The 20,256-nt window shown below is 45.6% G+C and overlaps 1 pseudogene; it reads left to right on the top strand.

The window, feature by feature from the left end:
• Positions 1-306: 306 nt before the first annotated feature.
• On the top strand, positions 307-1,505 carry LOC119926565 (annotated as a pseudogene).
• The last annotated feature ends 18,751 nt before the right edge of the window (positions 1,506-20,256 follow it).

Genomic DNA, 20,256 nt, shown 5'->3' with positions numbered 1-20,256 from the left:
GGAGTCAGAAGGACCTGAGTTCTAATCCCGGCTCCACCACCTGTCTCCTGTGTAATCTTGGGCAAGTCACTTCACTTCTCTGGACGTCAGTTACGTCTTCTGTAAAATGGGGATTAAGACTGTGAGCTCCATGTGGGACCTGTGCTTGGTCCAAACTGATTATCTTGTACCTATCCCAGTGCTTAGTACAATGCCTGGTACTTAGAAAACGCTTACCAAATACCACTTTCTATTACTCTATAGGAGTGCTATTACCACTCCTGCTGCCAAATTAACATGGCCTTTGCTCCTCAGCAGACCTCCAGGATGGGCAGTGAGGGCGAAGCCAACTGGTCGGTGGGTACCTACTTCATCCTCGTGGGCTTTAGGGACAGCTCAGAACTCCAGATCTTCCTCTTCCTAGCGTTCCTGGTGGCCTACTGTCTGGTGCTGGTGGGGAGCGTCGGCATGATAGCCGTGATCCAAGGGGACCTTCGGCTCCATACCCCTATGTACTTCTTCCTCCAGAACCTGTCCTTCACTGACCTCTCTTACACCTCCGCCATCACCCCCAAGGCCCTGGCCAGCTTCTGGGAACAGGGTAGGTCCATTTCCTTCGCTGGCTGTGCTGCCCAGTTCTTCCTGTTCACTACCTTCATTGTGACCGAGGACTTCGTCCTGACAGCCATAGCCTATGACAGACTGGTCTCTATGTGCTTACCACTCCTCTACTCCTCCCGCATGTCTCGGCCCCTCTGCAACCGTCCAGTGGCTGGCTCGTATGCCTGTGGCTGTATCAGCTCCACTCTCCAGTCTACCATGACATTCTCTGTGACTTTCTGTGCCTCACGGGTCATCGAACACTTCTACTGCGATGTCCAGCCACTCCGCCGGATCATTTGCTCCGACACCTCTGTCTAGGAGGCCATGTCCTTTGTTCTGTCCACAGTCATCATCCTGCCCACCGTCCTGGTTATCCTGGGCTCTTACATCTACTTTGGCTCTGCCATCCTGAACAGCATTGCTCAGTGGAAAAAGTACGGACTTTGGAGTCAGAGGTCATGGGTTCAAATCGCGGCTCCGCCAATATTCAGCCATGTGACTATGGGCAAGTCACTTAACTTCTCTGTGCCTCAGTTCCCCAATCTGTAAAATGGGGATTAAGACTGTGAGCCCCACGTGGGACAACCTGATCACCTAGTATCTGTCCAGCGCTTAGAATACTGCATTACATATAGTAAGCACTTAACAAATACCATCATTATTATTATCCACTCCTCCGAGGGGCGCAAGAAGGCTGTCTCCACCTATGGCTCTCATCTGGGCGACATGAGCCTCCTTTATCGAACCGTGGCTTTCGTTTAGCTCACCCCACCCTCTTTAGCTCGCCCCACCCTCATCCTCTGAGTGTCGCAAGTGTTAAAACCTCATTACCCCCATGCTGAACCACATGATTTATTCTGAGGAACAAAGACGTCAAGAAGGCCCTGAGAAGGATCCTGGGAAAGAAAATGGCTTCTCTCTGAAACGCCCCCTCCCCAACAGTAGTGGTTATAATAATAACAATTATGGTACTTGTTAAGTGCTTACTATGTGCCAAACACTGTTCTAAGCGCTAGGGGTAGAGACAGATCAATCAGGTTGGACACAGTTCCTGCCCCACATGAGGCTCACACTCTTAATCCCCATTTTACAGATGAGGTAATTGAGGCCCAGAGAAATTAGGTGACTTCCCCAAGGTCACACAACAGACATGTGGCCGAGTCGGGATTAGAACCCAGGTCCTTCTGCCTCCCATACCCGTATTGTATTCACTAAGCCACACCAGTAGTATTCATTGAGCACCCCCTGGGTGTGGTGCACTGCATTGAGCTCTCAAGAAATACAAAATTTCAAATTCCTCTGTCTACAAGAAATTAGTACTCTAACCATATAGCCCAGTGGAGGAGGAGTAGAATTAGTATTTTTGAACACCCATGGTGCACTGATTTTTACTGCTGTTGACCCCTTAACCATGCCCTCCCCCTAACTTGGAACTTCCTCCCACTTCACAACTGGCAGGCCACAGTTAATCACATCTCCTCAGGAGACCTTCCCTGATTAGTCTCAAATCTCTCCACCCTATTTTCCCCCACTTTCTACCCCATCATTTCTGCATCACTTGAGCACTTGGGTACTCACGCCTGATCCCTTTGCACTTATGTCCTTATCTTTAAACTCTATTTCTTCCCAACCACCTGTGATTTATATATGTATCTGTCTTCTCCACGAGATTGTAAATACTTTCAAGGCAGGGATCGTGTCTCTATTGTACTCTCCCAAGTGATTAGTACAATGCTCGGTCCAGAGTAAGTTTTCTGTAAATCCTCCTGATTGACAACAAGTTTTTGGGAGGTACAGAATAAAGGAGTGACACAATCCTTGTCCACAAGGAGCTTAGATTCAAATGAATGATGCAGACATACAAATATTCACAATTACAGTGGTCAAAATTAATCACTGAATATATACATTAGTGACCTCTCCTTTTCTCCTAACTGCCAAGCCTGCTCCATTCAGATCATTTTTTTCTGGCAATGCCTGTGTTCTTACAGTACGACCTTCTGCAAGTCACATTGCCACTGTCACTGGCACTTCAGTTCTCCTCAGGGTTCTACCCAGGAAGTACTTACAGCACACGGTCCCCACTACCAGGACAGGGTTAGGAAGGAGCTAGCGAGGTAATAAGGGAGAATTTAGGGAGTTCACACAAAATGATTTCAATTTATTTAGCAAAGTTATTAGCAAGATCATTAGTGGCAAGAGGAGTTGGGGTCACAGGGGGGTTGACGGAGAAAATTAAAAGTCAGGAATAGTTGGTTCTTGGGTTTCTTGAGCAGTGAAGTGGGGGTGAATTTGAGGTGGATGGGGTCCGCCCAAGAAAGTTTACAAGTAACCATAAAAACAAAAATAAAAGTATTTATTTTACACTTACTATAGGACAAGCACTGTACTAAGCACTGGCGTAGGTACATGGTAATTGGGTCAGACACAGTCGTGGTTCCATATGGGGTTCACAGTCTAAGTAGGAAGGAGAACAATAATTGAACCCCTATTTTACAGATGAAGAAGCTGAGCCATCGTGATGTTTTAGCAAACATGATCCGGACAGCAGAGAGAAGCGTGGGCAAGGAAGGGGAGAGGCTAGTGACAGAGAGGTCTGCGAGGACGGGGAAGTAGTAATCGAGTAGATATGACAAACATCTGGACCAGCAGGGTCGTATTTGCTGAGCCCCATTGGGCACAACGAACAGAAGTAAACGTTGGTAAAGTACGGTAGATCTACAAGACAGGTTTCCTTCCCACAAGGAACTTCCACTCTACTGAAAACAGACAAAAAAAACCCCCAAAACGTTATCAACAGGGTAAACAGAATAAATTGGTTAACTGCACAATCGATGATGCATATATGCATATATGCTGAGAGAGAGAGAGTAAATCACTCAATATGTAAGCATCCCCGGGGTAGGGGCCGGGGGGTGTGTGTCTGGGAACATGTGGGATCCTGAGGAGAAAATGGGCAAAAATACATCACCCAAGCGCATGACTTGGTTGCAGAAACCCACGAACCTAAAGCACCTGAAGCCTTAAGACGTTCCATACTTCGTCAGGTTCACCATCTACCTATGGAAGAGTTAAAAATCTCTCATTCGTATCTATAGGGGGTGTGACTGTGAGGAAGGATTTGTGTGATATATGGATGGGCAGTCAGTAAGGAGTTACTAAGGAGAAACTGGGGGTGTCAGGTGGTCAGCCCCTCAACATCAATCTATGAAAAATATTAAATGTATGCCTACTGCTTGCATAGTCCTACACTAAGCCCTGGAGAGAGCATAGAATATTGGGAGAAGACAGGCTCTCGGCCCTGAAACAGCTTTCATTCTAACCATAAAGATGGATACCATCCACGGCATTTATATACCCATCTCTCCATATTGTCCTGTTACCACTGACAGACATGGAGTTCTGGGCTGGGTTGATCAATGGTCTGACCCACTATCTTCCATCTCTGTGGACCCCTCCATACTGAGATTTGACATCTTGATGTCCAGCAGGAGTTTCACTTCCTATGGAAAATGTTTACGTTTCCTACCACATCCCTGAAGGCCTGTTTGACGTGCTGTTTCCGCAGGGTGTAGATGAAGGAGTTGAGCAATGGAACCTCGGAGACGTGGAGTAAGGCCACCCTCTTATCGTAGTCTAAGTCTTCCTTGGGGAACGGGATGACATACCTGAAGATGCAGTTGCTGTAGGAGATGGAGGCCACTACCATGTGGGAGGAGCAGGTGGAAAGGGCCTTTTTCCTCTGCTGGGAAGAGGACAGTCTCAGGATGGCACGGGCAGTGGCCGTGTAGGGCACTGTCACTAGCACTGGGGTGACCAGGATTGTCACCACCGCCAAGAAAATGACTATCACCTCGAATGGGTGGGTATGAGACCAGGTCAGCTGCAGTAAATATTATGTACTATTAGTGAATATTATATAGTCGCAGCAGTAGTGGTTGATTATGTTGGGGCCACAGAAATGTGGCTGGCTCATCATGATGTCTGGCACTTAAACAGTAAGCAAGGCAGACACCCAGGAGCCGAGAACCAGCAGGATGCAGACGCTGCCACTCATGACGGTCGTGTAGTGCAGGGGCTGGCTGATCACGACATAACGGACGTAGAAACATGGCGGTCAAGAGGAAGAACTCTGTCGCCCCCAGCAGGATGGCAAAGAACTGTAAAAAACAGGCGTCAAAGCTAACGGACTTGTTCCCAGTTCCGATGCTGCTTATCTGGGGACAAAGATAGACGTGAAGGAGATCTCCAGGAAGGAGGAATTGCACAGGAAGAAGTACATGAGGGTGTGGAGACTGGAGTCCAGCAGGGTGAGGGTGATGATGGTCAGGTTCCCGGCGACGCTCAGCCCATAAGTGGCAAACAGAAAAAGGAAAAGCAGAGACTGAAACTCTGAATCATCCATCAAGCTATTGTTCGGTTTCTCATCATTGACTCCTGTGGGATCTGAAAGAATAGGGAGAACGCAGGTGGGAGAAGAGTTGGAAGACTAATCACTCAATCATTCTCTTAATAAATCAGTCATATTTCTTGAGCTCCTATTGTGTGTGGAGCACTATGTTGAGCACTGGGGCGAATACAGTAAAGTTAGAAAACATGATCCCTGCTCTCCTTTGAAGTCTAGTAGGGGATCCAGACTCTGACAAGATTTACAACAAATCAATCAATCATATTGATTAAGCTCCTAATGTGTGTAGGGCACAAGGCCAAGCACTTGGGAGAGTTTGATAGAATTAGTAGATATGATCACTGCCTTCTAGGAACTTACAGTCTCTCACGGGAGACAGACACAAAAATCAATTACTAATTTCCAACCTGATTATCTTCTATCTACCCTAGCGCTTAGAACAGTGCTTGACATCTAGTAAACGCTTAACAAGTGCTATTATTATTACTATTAATAGGAGGAAGAGGTAGCGTGTAAAATTCTGTACATACGTGCTACAGGGAAAGGGGAGGGGTGAGTTCCCAAGTGTATAGTTGGAAAGAGAGGGCTGAAAAATGGCAGCTGGACAGGGCCGAAGGAGAATTTTTTTTATGGAATCATGAAAAAGGGGATAATGTCGTCATGCGTCTACCTTGACTCTTCATTCCTTTAAATATTCTCTTCTCTGGTCTTCGTCTTCTGGGTTCCCTCGTGCCTACTAGCTCTGTTGGCTCTCATGAAGCCACTTCCACTCTTCAAATCTTCATTCATGCCAAAACATTTTTCTGAAAACGATTACATCTACTTTCTAATTCAGGAATATTAATCTCCTGGTTTTCATTCCTCTTTGGCGTATTCCATTCTACTGTGGATTCTCATCTTAGTCTCACCTTCTCCCTGAGACTTTTTCTCCTCTCGGACTCCCTCTCTCTCCACATTATTCCTTCCACAGCTCTCCCCATCCACAAAGCTTTCCTGAAATCCTAACTCCTCCAGGAGCCCTATCCTAATTCGTTTTTCTTCTCTCTAGATCACATCCTCCCAACTACAACAACAGACCTCCTGCACCAACTACACACTTCTCTACATGTCGACTTACATAACTTATTCTTTCAGCACCAACGTTTTGAAATCAAGCACTTTCTCTTTTTCTATCATAAATCTCTCTAGCTGTTATTTCTTTCGGTGTCTGCTTCTTCCAGGTGCCTGTACGGTCACGGAGGGCGGAAATCATTCCTGTTAACTCTAATGTACACTCCCAACCTCTTAGTACTTAGTACTAAGTAGTACTCTGCACAGAGTAGACAGTAAGCTCCGGGGTCCATGTTTGTGTCTACCAATTCTAGTGTATTTTACTCTCCCAAGCGCTACCTTCAGTGCTCCACACATAGTAAGCACTCAATAATTGCAACTGTTTGGTTGATTGAAGCCTTTCCCCTCCCGGTATTCATCTCCCCCAACCCCTGTCCCTAGAAACTTGACTCCTATTCCTTCCCCCTTTCCCTCGAAGCAGTTACATGAAAAGAGTACACTCTTTGGAGAGGGAGGAGTTTTTTCACACCCAAATACTTTCCAGCATTCTGAAAAAAAGAATTTGATTTATATGATTCCACTCAGGGTTTTTCATACACACACCATTTCAAAATCAATCTGACCATAGAAGTTAATGAGATAATTCAGGAGGTATTCAACAGAACTGTGATTTCAGCAAACTACCACACCAGAAGGCAGATGCCTCTTTGAGAATCTAAGTTGTTTCAGTCTTTCCCGAAGGAATGGGAACAGCTACAGGGTGTTCGTATTTCAGGGATAGCATCTGCAGGGAACCCGTATGGAGGAGGAGAGAGCTCCCAAGGAGCCCCAAAATATTAATTACAGTACTTATTAAGTGCTTCGTACATTCTAAGAGCTGCAGTGGATTCACGATTAACAGTTCGGGCAGAGTCTCTCTCCCACACGGATCTCAAAATCTATCTAATTCCCATCCTTGCTACAGTTTCTATTCAGTCTGACTCAACCCTTCGAGAGGGCGTCAGGGGTCAGGTAGTGCTGCCCTCCTCCCCCAGGAAGTGCTGTCTTTCATGGTGGGAGAGAATCTGTCCTAGACAGAGATGAAACGTCGAAGATCAATCAGCTAGTTTGGGACAGAGAAGGTCTCTCTCTCTCCTCCAACATCCACCCTCTACCTCGCTCTCCCTGCACCAGAGCTGAACTCCTTTTTTCTCCATCCTCCTGGAGCTTGAGGGTATTCTAGTTTGTAACCATTTTCAGCCTCCAGAAAAAGCCTTTAGGGCACCCCTACCGGATGGGGTCAGAGAAGAGGGCCGAAAAGCTTCCCCTCCACATCCCGAGGAAAGAGTCAGTGGAGCCAAGCTCTGCGGCCAGTCATCCATTCTGGGCCTTGCGCGCCCTCTGTTGTACTCGCAAATCACTGACTTGCAGCGATGAGGGATTTTGGTCTGAGGCGAAGTGATTCATAGAATGATAGCTTCCATGAGATATCTTCTAGTCCAGTCCCCTGCTCCCAGGCAGTGCCACAGCTACCACATCTCCCCTATTTTAAACCCAGGCCTCACAGCCTGGACGGTCTCCCTGCAGCCTATCAGAATCTTGTAGCTGCTGCTGCTGCTGCTGCTATTTCTGTTGAGTAGTATTAGTCTTCACTACGACTACTACTACTTCTTCTACTACTACTAAAATAATTGTTTAGTATGGCCTACTGGAAAAAACTGACCTGGGTGTCAGAGGACCTGAGTTCTTACCCCACTCTGTCACATGCCTGCTATATGACCTTGGGCAAGTCACTTAACCTCATTGTGCCTCTGTTCCCTCCTCTGTAAATTGGGGATTCAAATCCTGGTCTCCCTCCAACTTAAACTGTGAACCCCATGTGGTATATGATGATTGTTTATCTACCCCAGCACTTAGAAAGTGCTTGGCACATTATAAGCGCTTAATGGATACCACTGTCAATATTATCTTTATTAATATTATTATTACTAGCCAAGTTCAGTGCTACGTGCTGGGGGCAAGTGTAGGATAATCAGACTGGACAGAGTCTCTGATCCAAGACGAGCTCATTGTCTGAGGGTCATTAAATCTTGGGAGAACCTCATCCAGCCCCGACTGCCCCCACCCCGACCCCAACACCCTTTATCCTTCTCATCTCAGGTATAAACAGCCCAGCACCCTAAGGCGTTCTGCGAAGAGACCATTCTATCATTTTATTGGTCTTCTCTGCTGGAATCTGTTAGCTTGATCTGCCTGGATCATGTTTTCAATTTATCAGAATTCACAGCTTTCTTAATGACACTAACCATACCAACTTTTCTGGCTGTTTACCTTAGGAGAGCTGCTGTCAGGAGGAGAAAAGAAGGAGAAAGAAGAGAAGGAGGTCAAGGGGATGAGGAGAAGGGAAGAAGAGAGGAGAAAGAAGAGGTAATAGTGCCTTATTTTATGTTCAGCATTATAATACAATTTCCAGAGTACTTTCACAACGTTCATATACTTTGCAGCTTTTAGAGCTCACTATGCCCAAAAAGCTATAGTGGATACACGATTAACATACCGGACATAGGCCTCTCTCTCACACAGAGATCACAGTTTACCTAATCGTCATTTAACAGGGGAGGAAACTGATTTGGAGGAGGTGAAATGACTTCCCCAAGTTCACCCAGAAGGGCAATGGCAAAGTGGGACTCAAACTCAGGTCTACTGATTTCCTAATGAGCAGTGAAGGAAATGAAGCCCTTCTTTGGGACTATAACCCTTCCCTCTACACTCAGAACGCTTGCCCATCAGAGCCTTCTCGTTCTGCATCTTCAGGCAAACCGGGCATCGCTGAAAGTCACTGCTAAAGATGCAAAGCGTGTGTTAGAAGTCTGAGGTGCGGTAAACGGGTCCTGGCTAGAAGAGCTATGGCCTCTTTGGAAAATGCGCAGAGAAAATGGTTGTATTCCAGGTGGCAGGAGAGCAGAGACGTGAAGGAGATGGGAGCCTGAAAAATCTTAGCAGGACTAATGTCTTGCTTGCCTCCCTCTCCCCTACCTCACCCGGGGGACGTGTGGTCCTAGTACCTTGGGGCCCCTCCTCTGACTCCCAGTATTTGAGGGCTCAAGCGGCCTAGGAGACATGGATTCATTTAGCTTGAAGAGAGTGGAATAATTAGATAAACTTTTTTGTCACCTGTGTCACCTTCAAATGAGAGAGAGCCCTCGATACCTTGTAGTGGATAGCTCACTATACATTGTGATAATAGCTCCCCATACAATGTGCTGAGTAGCTGTCAGCAGAATGAAGTATGGACTGAAGTGAGGAGGGACAGGAGACAGGGAAGTATACTAGGAGGCTGATGCAGTAATTAAGGTGGGATAGGATAAATGTTTGGATTAGGATGGTAGCCATTTGAATGGAGCAGAAAGGATGGAATTTAACAATGTTGTGAAGGTTGAGCTCACAGGATTTGGTAATAGAATGAATATATGTTTTGAATGAGAGAGCCGAGTCGAGGATAACGCCAAGTTTACAGGTTGGTGAGACAGGGAAGGGAAAGTTGGGTGAGGACAGGGTTTGGGTGGAAAGATGAGGAGTTCTGCTTTTGACATGTTCAGATTGAGTTGTTGGCAGGTCATCCAAATAGAGATGTCTTGAATGAAGGCAGGAGGAAATAGGAGAATACAGAGAAGAAGAGAGATCAGGGCTGGATGTAGAGTTGGGATTGATAGAGATGGCAGTTTGGTGAATAAGTTCTCTCAGGGAGTGGGTGTAGTTAGAGAATAGAAGGGGCCTTAGAACCGAATCTTGAGGGACACCCACATTTAGAGGGTGCGTGGCAGAGGAGGAGCCCGCAAAAGAGACTGTGAATAAGGGTCAGAGAGATAGGAGGAGAACCAGGAGAGGATGGTGTCAGTGAAGCCAAGGCTGAATCATGTTACCAGGAGATGGAGGTAGTCTACAGTGTTGAAGACAGCTGAGAGGTTGAGAAGGATTAGCATGGAGTAGAGTCCATTTGTTTTAGCAAGAAAGATCATTTGTTACCAACTCTTAGCACAAAATAGTAGTATGGCCTAGTGGACAGAGCGTAGGCCTGGGAATCAGAGGGCCTGGGTTGCAATCCCTGCTCTGCCAAATTGCTTGCTGTGTAACCTTGGGCATGTCATTTAAATTCTCGCTGCTTCAATGTCCTCAACAGTGAGGATACCTGTTGTTCCTCCTATTTAGACTTGTGAACCGACTCCGCTTTCTAATTCACCCCACACATCCAATCGGTCACCAAAACCTGACGGTCTCACGTCCACAACACCGGCAAGATCCACCCTTTCCTCTCTATCCAAACCGCTACCTTGCAGGTTCAATCTCTCATCCTATCCCGACTGGATTACAGCATCAGCCTCCTTTCTGATCTCCCATCCTCCTATCTCTCGCCGCTTCAGTCTATACTTCAATCTGCTTCCCGGATTATCTCTGTACAGAAACCCTCTGGGCATGTTACTCCCCTCCTCAAAAATCTCCAGTGGCTGCCTGTCAACCTACAAAACAAACAAAAACTCCTCACTCTCGGCTTCAAGGCTCTCCATCACCTCTCCCGCTCCTACCTCACCTCCCTTCTCTCCTTCTACAGCCCAGCCCACACCCTCTGCTCCTCTGCCGCTAACCTCCTCAATGTGCCTCGTTCTCGCCTGTCCCACCATCGACCCCTGGCCCACGTCCTTCCCCTGGCCTGGAATGCCTTCCCTCCACACATCCGCCAAGCTAGCTCGCTTCCTCTCTTCAAAGCCCTACTGAAAGCTCACCTCCTCCAAGAGGCCTTCCCAGACTGAGCCCCCATTTTCCTCTCCTCCTCCCCATCCCCGCCCTGCCCTACCTTCTTCCCCTCCTCACAACACTTGTGTATATTTGTACAGATTTATTACTCCATTCATTTTACTTGTACATATTTAGTATTCTATTTATTTTGTTAATGATGTGCATATAGCTATAATTCTGTTTGTGCAGACGATTTTGACACCTGTCTACATGTTTTGTTTTGTTTTCTGTCTCCCCCTTCTAGACTGTGAGCCGGTTGTTGTGTATGGACTGTCTCTATATGTTGCTGGCTTGTACTTCCCAATCGCGTAGTTCAGTGCCCTACACACAGTCAGCACTCAATAAATACGGTAGAATGAATGAATGAGTCCCATGAAGGACAAGAACTGTGTCCAACCCCATTAACGTGTATCTTCCCCAGAAGAGTTTTGACAAAAGTAAACACTTAACAAATACCATAATCAATCTATCAAAAGAACTGCTTAGTAAACACTAGAATCATTGCTTTCTAATTTCAGAGCTTCCCAGCCTAGTTTCTTATAATAATAATGACAATAACTGTGGCATTTGTTAAGTGCTCACTATGTGCCAGGCACTGTTTTAAGTACTGGAGTGGGCAACCAAATCTGGTAGGACACAGTCCTGTTCCACATGGGGCTCACAGTCTTAATCCCCATTTTACAGTTGAGGTAACTGAGGCACAGAGAAGTTAAGTGCCCAACCAAGGTTACAGAGCAGACCAGTGTCAAAGCTGGAATTAGAACCCAGGTCCCTTGACTCTCAGGCCTACACTATATCTACTAGGCCATGCTGATTCTCAACAAAGCATCCCAAAATGATAATAGTGTTATTTGTTAAGCATTTACTTTGTGTCAGTACTGTACTGACTGCTAGGGTAGATATCTCATAAGCAAATAAGACACAGTTCCTGTTCCATGGGACTCCGAGTGTAAGAACAGACCCTTTCAATACACATACACAGGCAGACACACACACACACACACACACACACACACACACACACAACACACACACACACACACACAAGCACACGCATACACCTTGATTGAGCTTGGCCTAGTGGAAAGAGCATGTGCCTGGGAGTCAGAGAACCTCGGTTCTAAACCCAGTTCTGCCACTTGTTGCTGTGAGACCTAGGACAAGCCACTGAACGTCTCTGTGCTTCAGCTTCTTTATCTGAAAAATAGGAGTTCCATACTTAAGCTGTGAACCCTATTTGGGACAGCTACCGTATCTGATCTGATTAATTTTCATGCCCCCTAGTGCTTAAAATAGTAGTTGAGATATAGGTGCTTAATGAGCACTTATAAGTCCTCCCCCTCCCCATCCCCCCGCCTTACCTCCTTCCCCTCCCCACAGCACCTGTATATATGTATATATGTTTGTACATATTTATTACTCTATTTATTTATTCATTTTACTTGTACATATTTATTCTATTTATTTTATTTTGTTAATATGTTTTGTTTTGTTGTCTATCTCCCCCTTCTAGACTGTGAGCCCGCTGTTGGGTAGGGACCGTCTCTATATGTTGCCAACTTGTACTTCCCAAGCGCTTAGTACAGTGCTCTGCCCACAGTAAGCTCTCAATAAGTACGATTGAATGAATGAATGAATAATGAATGCTATATTTATTATTATTTTCATTATTATTATTATTATATGTCCACCCCGTTCTCCTACTACACTTCAGCTCGCACTCTACTTTCCCTCACAAGCACACCTTCTCATGTGATATGTTCCCAATTCTCTTGTCTCCAGTCTCTGTCCCATGAGCATTCCTCCTGCCTGGAACTCCCTCCCACTTCAAATCCACCAGTCCACGGCTCTCCACATATTCCAAGCCCTTTGAGAGAAGCAGTATTGCCTTGTGGATAGAGCATGGGCCTGGGAGTCAGAAGGAGCTGGGTTCTAAGCCCAGCTCTGCCACTTGTCTGCTCTTGGACCTTGGGCAAGTCACTTCATTTCTCTGTGCCTCAGTTACCTCATTTGTAAAATGGGTATTAAGACTGTGAGCCCACGTGGGACAGGGACTGTGTCCAATCTGATTTGCTTGTATCCACCCCTGTGTTTGGTACAGTGTCCGGTGCATAGTAAGCGCTTAACAAATACTACTATTATTATTATTTCAATTCCAGGATGCCTATCCCAATTAATTTTCTTTTTCCTAGGTCACATCATCCCTACTCTCTTTTTCAGCCATTTTGCACTCACCTCTTCTCATTACACTTCAGTACATACCATATTACCTACTCTACTATAAGAACACTTTCTTCATTTATAAATTACTTTAGTGCTTATCTCCCCTGCTAGACTGTAAGCTAGCAGGATTGTGTTTTTTTCTATTATATGCTCCCAAACATTCAGTAGGGTGTTCCAAACACAATAAACACTCAGTTTATACTTTGATAGACTGTAATCCACTTGAGGGTGGGGATCATATCTTCTACCTCTATTGCACTCTCCCAAGTGCTCACTGTAGCTCTCTGTACACACACAGTAAGTGTTCAGTACCTTCCATTGATTGAGTAATTGCAAAGTGCTGCTACGTTGACTGGAGATTGGATGTAAAGAGTTCTGAGTGACCCGGCACGAGATTCTTTACAACTCTCTAACAGTGAAATACTATTAATAAAAACAACAACAATAATAATAATAATAGCAATAGTGGTATTTGTTATTTGGTATTTGATTTTTAGGTAGTTGGTATTGAGAAGCAGCAAGGCATAGTGGATAAAGCATGGGCCTGAGAGTCAGAAGGACCTGGGTTCGAATCCTTGATACAACACTTGCATTCTGTGTGGCTTTGGGCAAGTCACTTCATTTCTCTGGGCCTCAATTACCTCATTTGTAAAATGGGGGTTGAGACTGTGAGCCCCACGTGGGACAGGGACTGTGTCCAACTCGATTTGTTTGTATCCACTCCAGCGCTTACTACAGTGCCTGCCACATATTATTATTGTTGTTAAGCCATTACTATGTGCCAAGTACTGTACTAAGTGCAGGGGTAGACACAAAGTAATCAAGCTATGGGGCTCACAGTCTAAATAGGGGGAAGAACAGCTTTTGAATACCCATTTTGCAGATGAAAGACTAAGGCACAAAAAAGTTGAATGACTTGTCCAAGGTCACCCAGCAGACAAAGGATTAATTTACAGGTCCTCTGACTCTGTAGCTTATATTCTTTGATCTAGGCCTTGCTGCTTCTCAAAAGCAACCCCTCTGGAGTGCTCAAACCCACTCAGGAACAGTTCATTTATCACTCCATTGTTGTGTCAGAGATAGGTAAATAGAGCCCTCTCCTGATACATAAAGCTTGAGACGTGACTAATGAGGCACAAGAGGAATGATAAGTAAGCTTGGAACGTAAGTCACTGTGGGGGTGGGGTGGGGACGAGGTTCCTCAGAGCCTGGAGACTAGAGCTACACTCGTACCAACTCCCCCTTCTAGACTGTGAGCACAATGTTGGGTAGGGACCGTCTCTATATGGTGCCAACTTGTACTTCCCAAGCGCTTAGTACAGTGCTCTGCACACAGTAAGCCCTCAATAAATACGATTGAATGAATGAATGAATGAATGAATGAATCCTAATTCGTATTTTCTGTTGTAAACTCAGGCTGGGGAGCCTCAGACCCTGGGGGATTCCTTTTTCTGGATAAGGCTCTGCTGAGAGAATACAGCACAGATCTATTGAGAAACCATAATTCAGAACTCTGTGTTTAACCATCTGCATATCCCTGTTCCTTGTAGGAAAAAGACTGTAATTTTTACAGCTTTCACCTTTGTCCCCATCTCTCCCGCTGCCAACACCGTTCCTTCTACCTGGAACTCTCCCTTTCCACATCTGGTACACCACTGCTCTCCCCATCATCCAAACCCCGTTGAAATCACATCTCCTCCAGGAATTCTTTCCTGATGGATCACTGATATCCCCACTTAATATCCCCCATGACTGCCATTTCAGCACTTCTGTCCCACCTAAGCATTTGGGTACTCACTATCGGTAATACTAGTGATAATAATAATAATAATGATAATAATGATTATGGTATTTGTTAAGCAATTACTAGGTGCCAGGTAGTGTACTAAGCACTGGGGTGGTTAGACTCAAATTGGGTTGGACACAGTCCCTGTTCACATGGGGCTCACAGCCTCGCTCCCCATTTTACAGATGAGGTAATTGAGGCACAGAGAAGCTGAGTGACTTGCCCAAGGTCACACAGAAGATAGATGGCAGAGCCGGGACTAGAACCTATGACCGTCTGACTTCCAGGCTCATGCTCCATCCATTGAGCTATGCTGCTTCTCTGTCAATGTCACACACACTCTATTAATTGTAACTCATGTACAAATCCTCTTTCCTTCTTCCTCCTGTCGAAGTGATGACAATGTTTTTTCTCCCACACTAAGCTCCTTAAGAGCAGGGATCATATCTGCTCATTTTAGTAACTCTCTCTTTCCAAGCACAGGGCTCTATACATTGTAGGTGCTCAATAAATTGATTTTCTGGTTGGTTGGTTGGTTGGTTGGTTGGTTGGTCCATCTTCCTGAGGAGCAGGGGGAGGTGTTACATTTTAGTGGACATTTGTCCTGAAAAGAGGGCTTATGAAATATTTTCATTACCTTCATAGATATCTCTGCCTCTTGCGGATACAGGCAAATCGGGTCGGTCACAGTCTCTGCAAAGTTCTTGGGTCGTTTTCTTGGTTGAGGCAGAATTTTTTTGAATTTCGTTTTGCAGCTCTAGTAGAAGTTGGGAAATGGTCATGAGAAGCCATAGTTCATCCTTTACCTACGAATCAAGCAAAACCTCCTCACTCTCGGCTTCAAGGCTCTCCATCACCTCGCCCCCTCCTACCTCACGTTCCTTCTCTCCTTCTACAGCCCAACCCGCACCCTCCAATCCTCGGCTGCTAACCTCCTCACTGTGCCTCATTCTCGCCTTTCCCGCCGTCGACCTCACATGATTCCCCTGGCCTGGAATCCCCTCCCTCCACACATCCGCCAAGCTTGCTCTCTTCCTCCCTTCATAGCTCTACTGAGAGCTCACCTCCTCCAGGAGGCCTTCCCAGGCTGAGCCCCCTTTTTCCTCTCCTCCTCCCCATCCACCCCGCCCTACATCCTTCCCCTCCCCAGAACACTTGTATATATTTGCACAGATGTATTCCTCTATTTAGTTTCCTTGTACATATTTACATTTCTATTTATTCTGTTAATGATGTGCATATAGCATTAATTCTATTTGTTCTGACGATTTTGACACCTGTCTACATGTTTTGCTTTGTTGTTTGTCTCCCCCTCCTAGACTGTGAGCCCGTTGGTGGGTAGGGACCGTTTCTATATATTGCCGATTTTTACTTCCCAAGGGCTTAGTACCATGTTCTGCACACAGTAAGTGCTCAATAAATACGATTGAATGAATGAATAAATTATTTTAGAGCGGACCATGACCCTAAGCAATGTATTCTGATCGACCACCTGTCTCCTTTTAACCTATGTTCTGAACTTCACCAGAAACCTGACCATCCTCACCCTCTCTCTTCTTGACTCCTGTCTCGGACCTCCCACGTACTTCTTCCTGCATATTTTCTCCTTCCTGGAGATCTTCTTCATGTCCACTTGCATTCCCAGATTCCTAGCTACAAACATCACTGGGGACAGGTCCATTTCTTTCAATAGATGTGTAACACAGCTGTTCTTCTTTATCCTGCCAGAGGAGACCGAGTTCTTCCTCCTGGACGCCACAAGCGCTTAGTACATTGCTCTGCACACAGTAAGCGTTCAACAAATTCAACTGAATGAATGAATGAATGTCCAGATTTTCCAGTCAATAGTATTGATTGATTAAGCACCTACCAAGTGCTAGCACCTACCAAGTGTTTGTAGCAAGTTTGCCCCAGAACTTCACTTTCCACACTTTGAAGGTGATAGCAGTGATCTCAGCCCCTCTCTCACACCTGTGTGTGACAGTGAAGCAGGAAACTTCCCTAGATCCCCCAGAATCAGAGTAATAGATCCATAAATTAATCAGTCAACCAATAGAATTGACTGTGTACTTACTGTATGCAGGGCTCTGAATTAGTTCTTGGGAGAGTACAGTAGAGTTAGTAGACATGATCCCTGCCCTTAAGGAGCTCACAGTCTAACAATCATTATTATTTATTGAGCACTCCTAAACAGTTGGGAGCATATTCAAGAATTAGTACTCAAACAATCGACAGTATTTGTTGAATATTTACTATGTATAAGTACTAAGTACTTGGAAGAGAACAGTAGAGTTAGTAATAATAATAATGATAATTGTGGTATTTGTTAAGCACTTACTATGTGCTAGGTACTGTACTAGGTACTAAACGGTGGGGTGGTTACAAGCAAATCGGGTCGGTCACATTCTCTGTCCTGCATGGGGCTCACAACCTCAATCCCCATTTTCAGATGAGGGGACGGAGGCACAGAGAAGTGAAGTGACTTGTCCAAGGCTATACAGCAGACAAGTTGCAGAGTCGCGATTAGAATCCATGACCTTCTGACTCCCAGGCCCGTATTCCCTAAACTACGCCATGCTGGGGAAGAGGATCCATGTCCTCAAAGAGCTTATAATCTAACGGGGAAGATAGACAGTAAAATAAATTTCAGGTAGCGGGAAGCCATTGAGTATAAAGGTATTGACATAAGTGGAGGTAATGAGTACAAAAACGTTCCCTGCCCTCAACGATCTCACTTTCTTGGAAGTAGCATGGTATAAGAAATAGGGAACGGGCTTGGGAATCAGACGATCATGTGTTTTAATCCCAGCTCCACGATTTATTTGCTGTGTGACCTTGGGCAAGTCACTTCACTTCTCTGGGCCTCAGTTCCCTCATCTGGAAAATGGGGGCTGAGACTGTGAGCCCCACTTGGGACAGGGACTATGTCCAATCCAATGTGCTTGTATCCACCCTAGAGCTGAGTACGCTGCCAGGCACATAGTAATCTCTCGACAAATACAAAAATAATAATAATTATTATTCATGAATAATAATAATAATAATCTAGCAGAGGAGACAGTTCCTGTTATAGATCACAGACAATTGAGTAGCTACTGTGTGCCACAGTGGTGATTGCAATGCACTGAGCCTTCACAGCCTCACGCCCCCTCCCCCCTCCTCGGCCCCTCGCCCTTATTGTCCTGCAGCCCGCACTGTCAGAAGCTGACAGGGAGAGCATTTGCCACTTGTAGTCATAGAACAGAACAGCTCCAGTCAACCATATTTACTGAGCACTTACTGTGTGCAGAGCATGTCCTAGGCGCTTGGGAGAGTACAATATAACAATACAACAGGCACATTCCCTGACCACAACGAGTTTACAGTCTAGAAGGCATTAATGTAAATAAATAAATTACAGATATGTTGTTCAATGAATTACAGATGTACAAGATCTCGTCATCTGCCGACACCCCTTAGCTATCCCGATGTGGTCAGGCATCGCTGAGTATGTCACACGGTGGCCTTCCCTAACTAAACCCTCATTTCCTCTTCTTCCACTTCCTTCTTCATCGCCCTGACTTGCTTCCTTTATTCATTACTCCCGTCCCAGCCCCATAGCACATATGTACATATCTGTAATTTTATTTATTTATGTTAATGTCTTTCTCCCCCTCTAGACTGTAAACTCTCTGTGGGCAGGGAATATATCTGTTTATTGGTATAGTGTAATCTCCCAAGCTCTTAGTACAGTGCTCTGTATTCAATAAATACGATAGAATGAAATACGACTGAATGAATGAATGAATGAAGTGAGACTAAGGGCCGGAGGGATATTTTCCACTTTATTCAAAACAGCAGGAGAAGAAAAAAGAGAAAGAGCAGCAGCTGCTACAGGAGCGCCCCAGTATGGCTAGAGGTACAGTGGCCACTTTTGCCCCGCGGGTAGCCCAGGGACCAGGGACCACGGGTGATGAGTGAAGCCTGCCCCAACTCCAGGAAAGAACCCTTCATTATCCCCATCACTCCTCCTTTTAGGTTTTTCCTGGCACTATCTCTTTCCCACCCAAATTAAAATTCTTTGCTCAGGGGGGATTGAGAGCCGAGTTCATTAGTGCCTTGCTATAGGCATCTCCAGGGAATGTCTCCTTTGTTATCTAAAGAGCCCTCCACATCTACACTGAGAATAACTCATAAAAGGGGCCGAATGTTGTCCCTGTAAAATAAGCCTCGGGGGAGAGAGGAATAATGCCAAATCTCGTTTCTGTGACTGTTAGGAAGCCGCTTGCTTTCTCCAGTCTCAGCTATCCTGTCTTTCCTTCCCTCTAGAACAGAGTTTTCTCCATCCCAGCTGGTAGGCTGGCAGGAAGGGTGTCGCCCGGGACCCCGACTCCTCTCCCCTCTGCAAACCGATGGAAGTATCAGCAGCAGAAGGACGAGGATAAGGGAGATTCCGTCCTGCCTGGCAGAGCACCACGAAAATGGAGAGAGATTTGGGCTGCCTAAATGGTATGAAATTCTTCCTGAGAACAGGGAGAAGGTCGATTCGGATTTTCAAACAAACAAGCCGTATATTCAGGGTGACAACTCTGGCCAAAGCCATCGAGAGTGTCAGAAAAGTAAGTACAGGTTCCTCCTTAAGTACCTCGGTCCTCCCTAAATCTGATCTATGCTGGGTTTTCCTGTCGCATATCTGACCTTTCTGATTTGGGCAGGGAAAGAGATAGCGACAGTTGGAAAGGAATCGGCTGGAGTGGTATTTTTGCTGGCTGGATCGATCTCTAAGGGTTTGGGACTGGCCCGTGTCTTAGGTGATCTGTCGCCCCTGGCAACTTTCTCCTTTTCACCAGGCAGATCCTGGCCTGGAGCACTGCTAGAGGTCCATTTGATGGTTCTCAGCTCTTACATACCTGGGATTCTAGCCCCAGCTCTGCCTGGATGTGCCTGACGTGATTGATGACCTCCTCGGAACCTGGGTTCAAAAATCCGGATAAATTCGTCGATAGCTAATTTTTATTGTTGATCTCTCCCATTAGATTGTTAACTCCCAACATGCGGGGTCCGTAGTCTATTGTTGTGCTCTGTATGCACTAAGTACTCAATAAATACCACTGATTGGTTGATTTTACTTCCCTAAGAGCTTATGAGAGCGTTGTGTACAGACGAAGTGTCCAATAAACGCTGATGAGGATTGGTTTAATAAAGTCAGCCAGGGTGATGATAATGATTCGGTCCAATGAGAGGAGAAGCATTCCAACAGGTTTCTTTGAGTTCCCCTTTTCAGCCTCTCTCCTCATTCAACTGTATTTATTGAGCGCTTACTTTTTGCAGAGTGCTGTACTAAGCGCTTATAGGAGTATAATATAACAAAAAACAGAAAGATTCCGTGACCAACTTCACTTCTGGTTTCTCTCTCATCCTCAGGTGTGACCCCGGAGGAAATCCAGAGTCAGCG

Source organism: Tachyglossus aculeatus, chromosome 4 (assembly GCF_015852505.1).
Source record: "Tachyglossus aculeatus isolate mTacAcu1 chromosome 4, mTacAcu1.pri, whole genome shotgun sequence".
In the NCBI taxonomy this organism is placed as follows: domain Eukaryota; kingdom Metazoa; phylum Chordata; class Mammalia; order Monotremata; family Tachyglossidae; genus Tachyglossus; species Tachyglossus aculeatus.
This window is presented reverse-complemented; position numbering and strand designations above follow the sequence as displayed.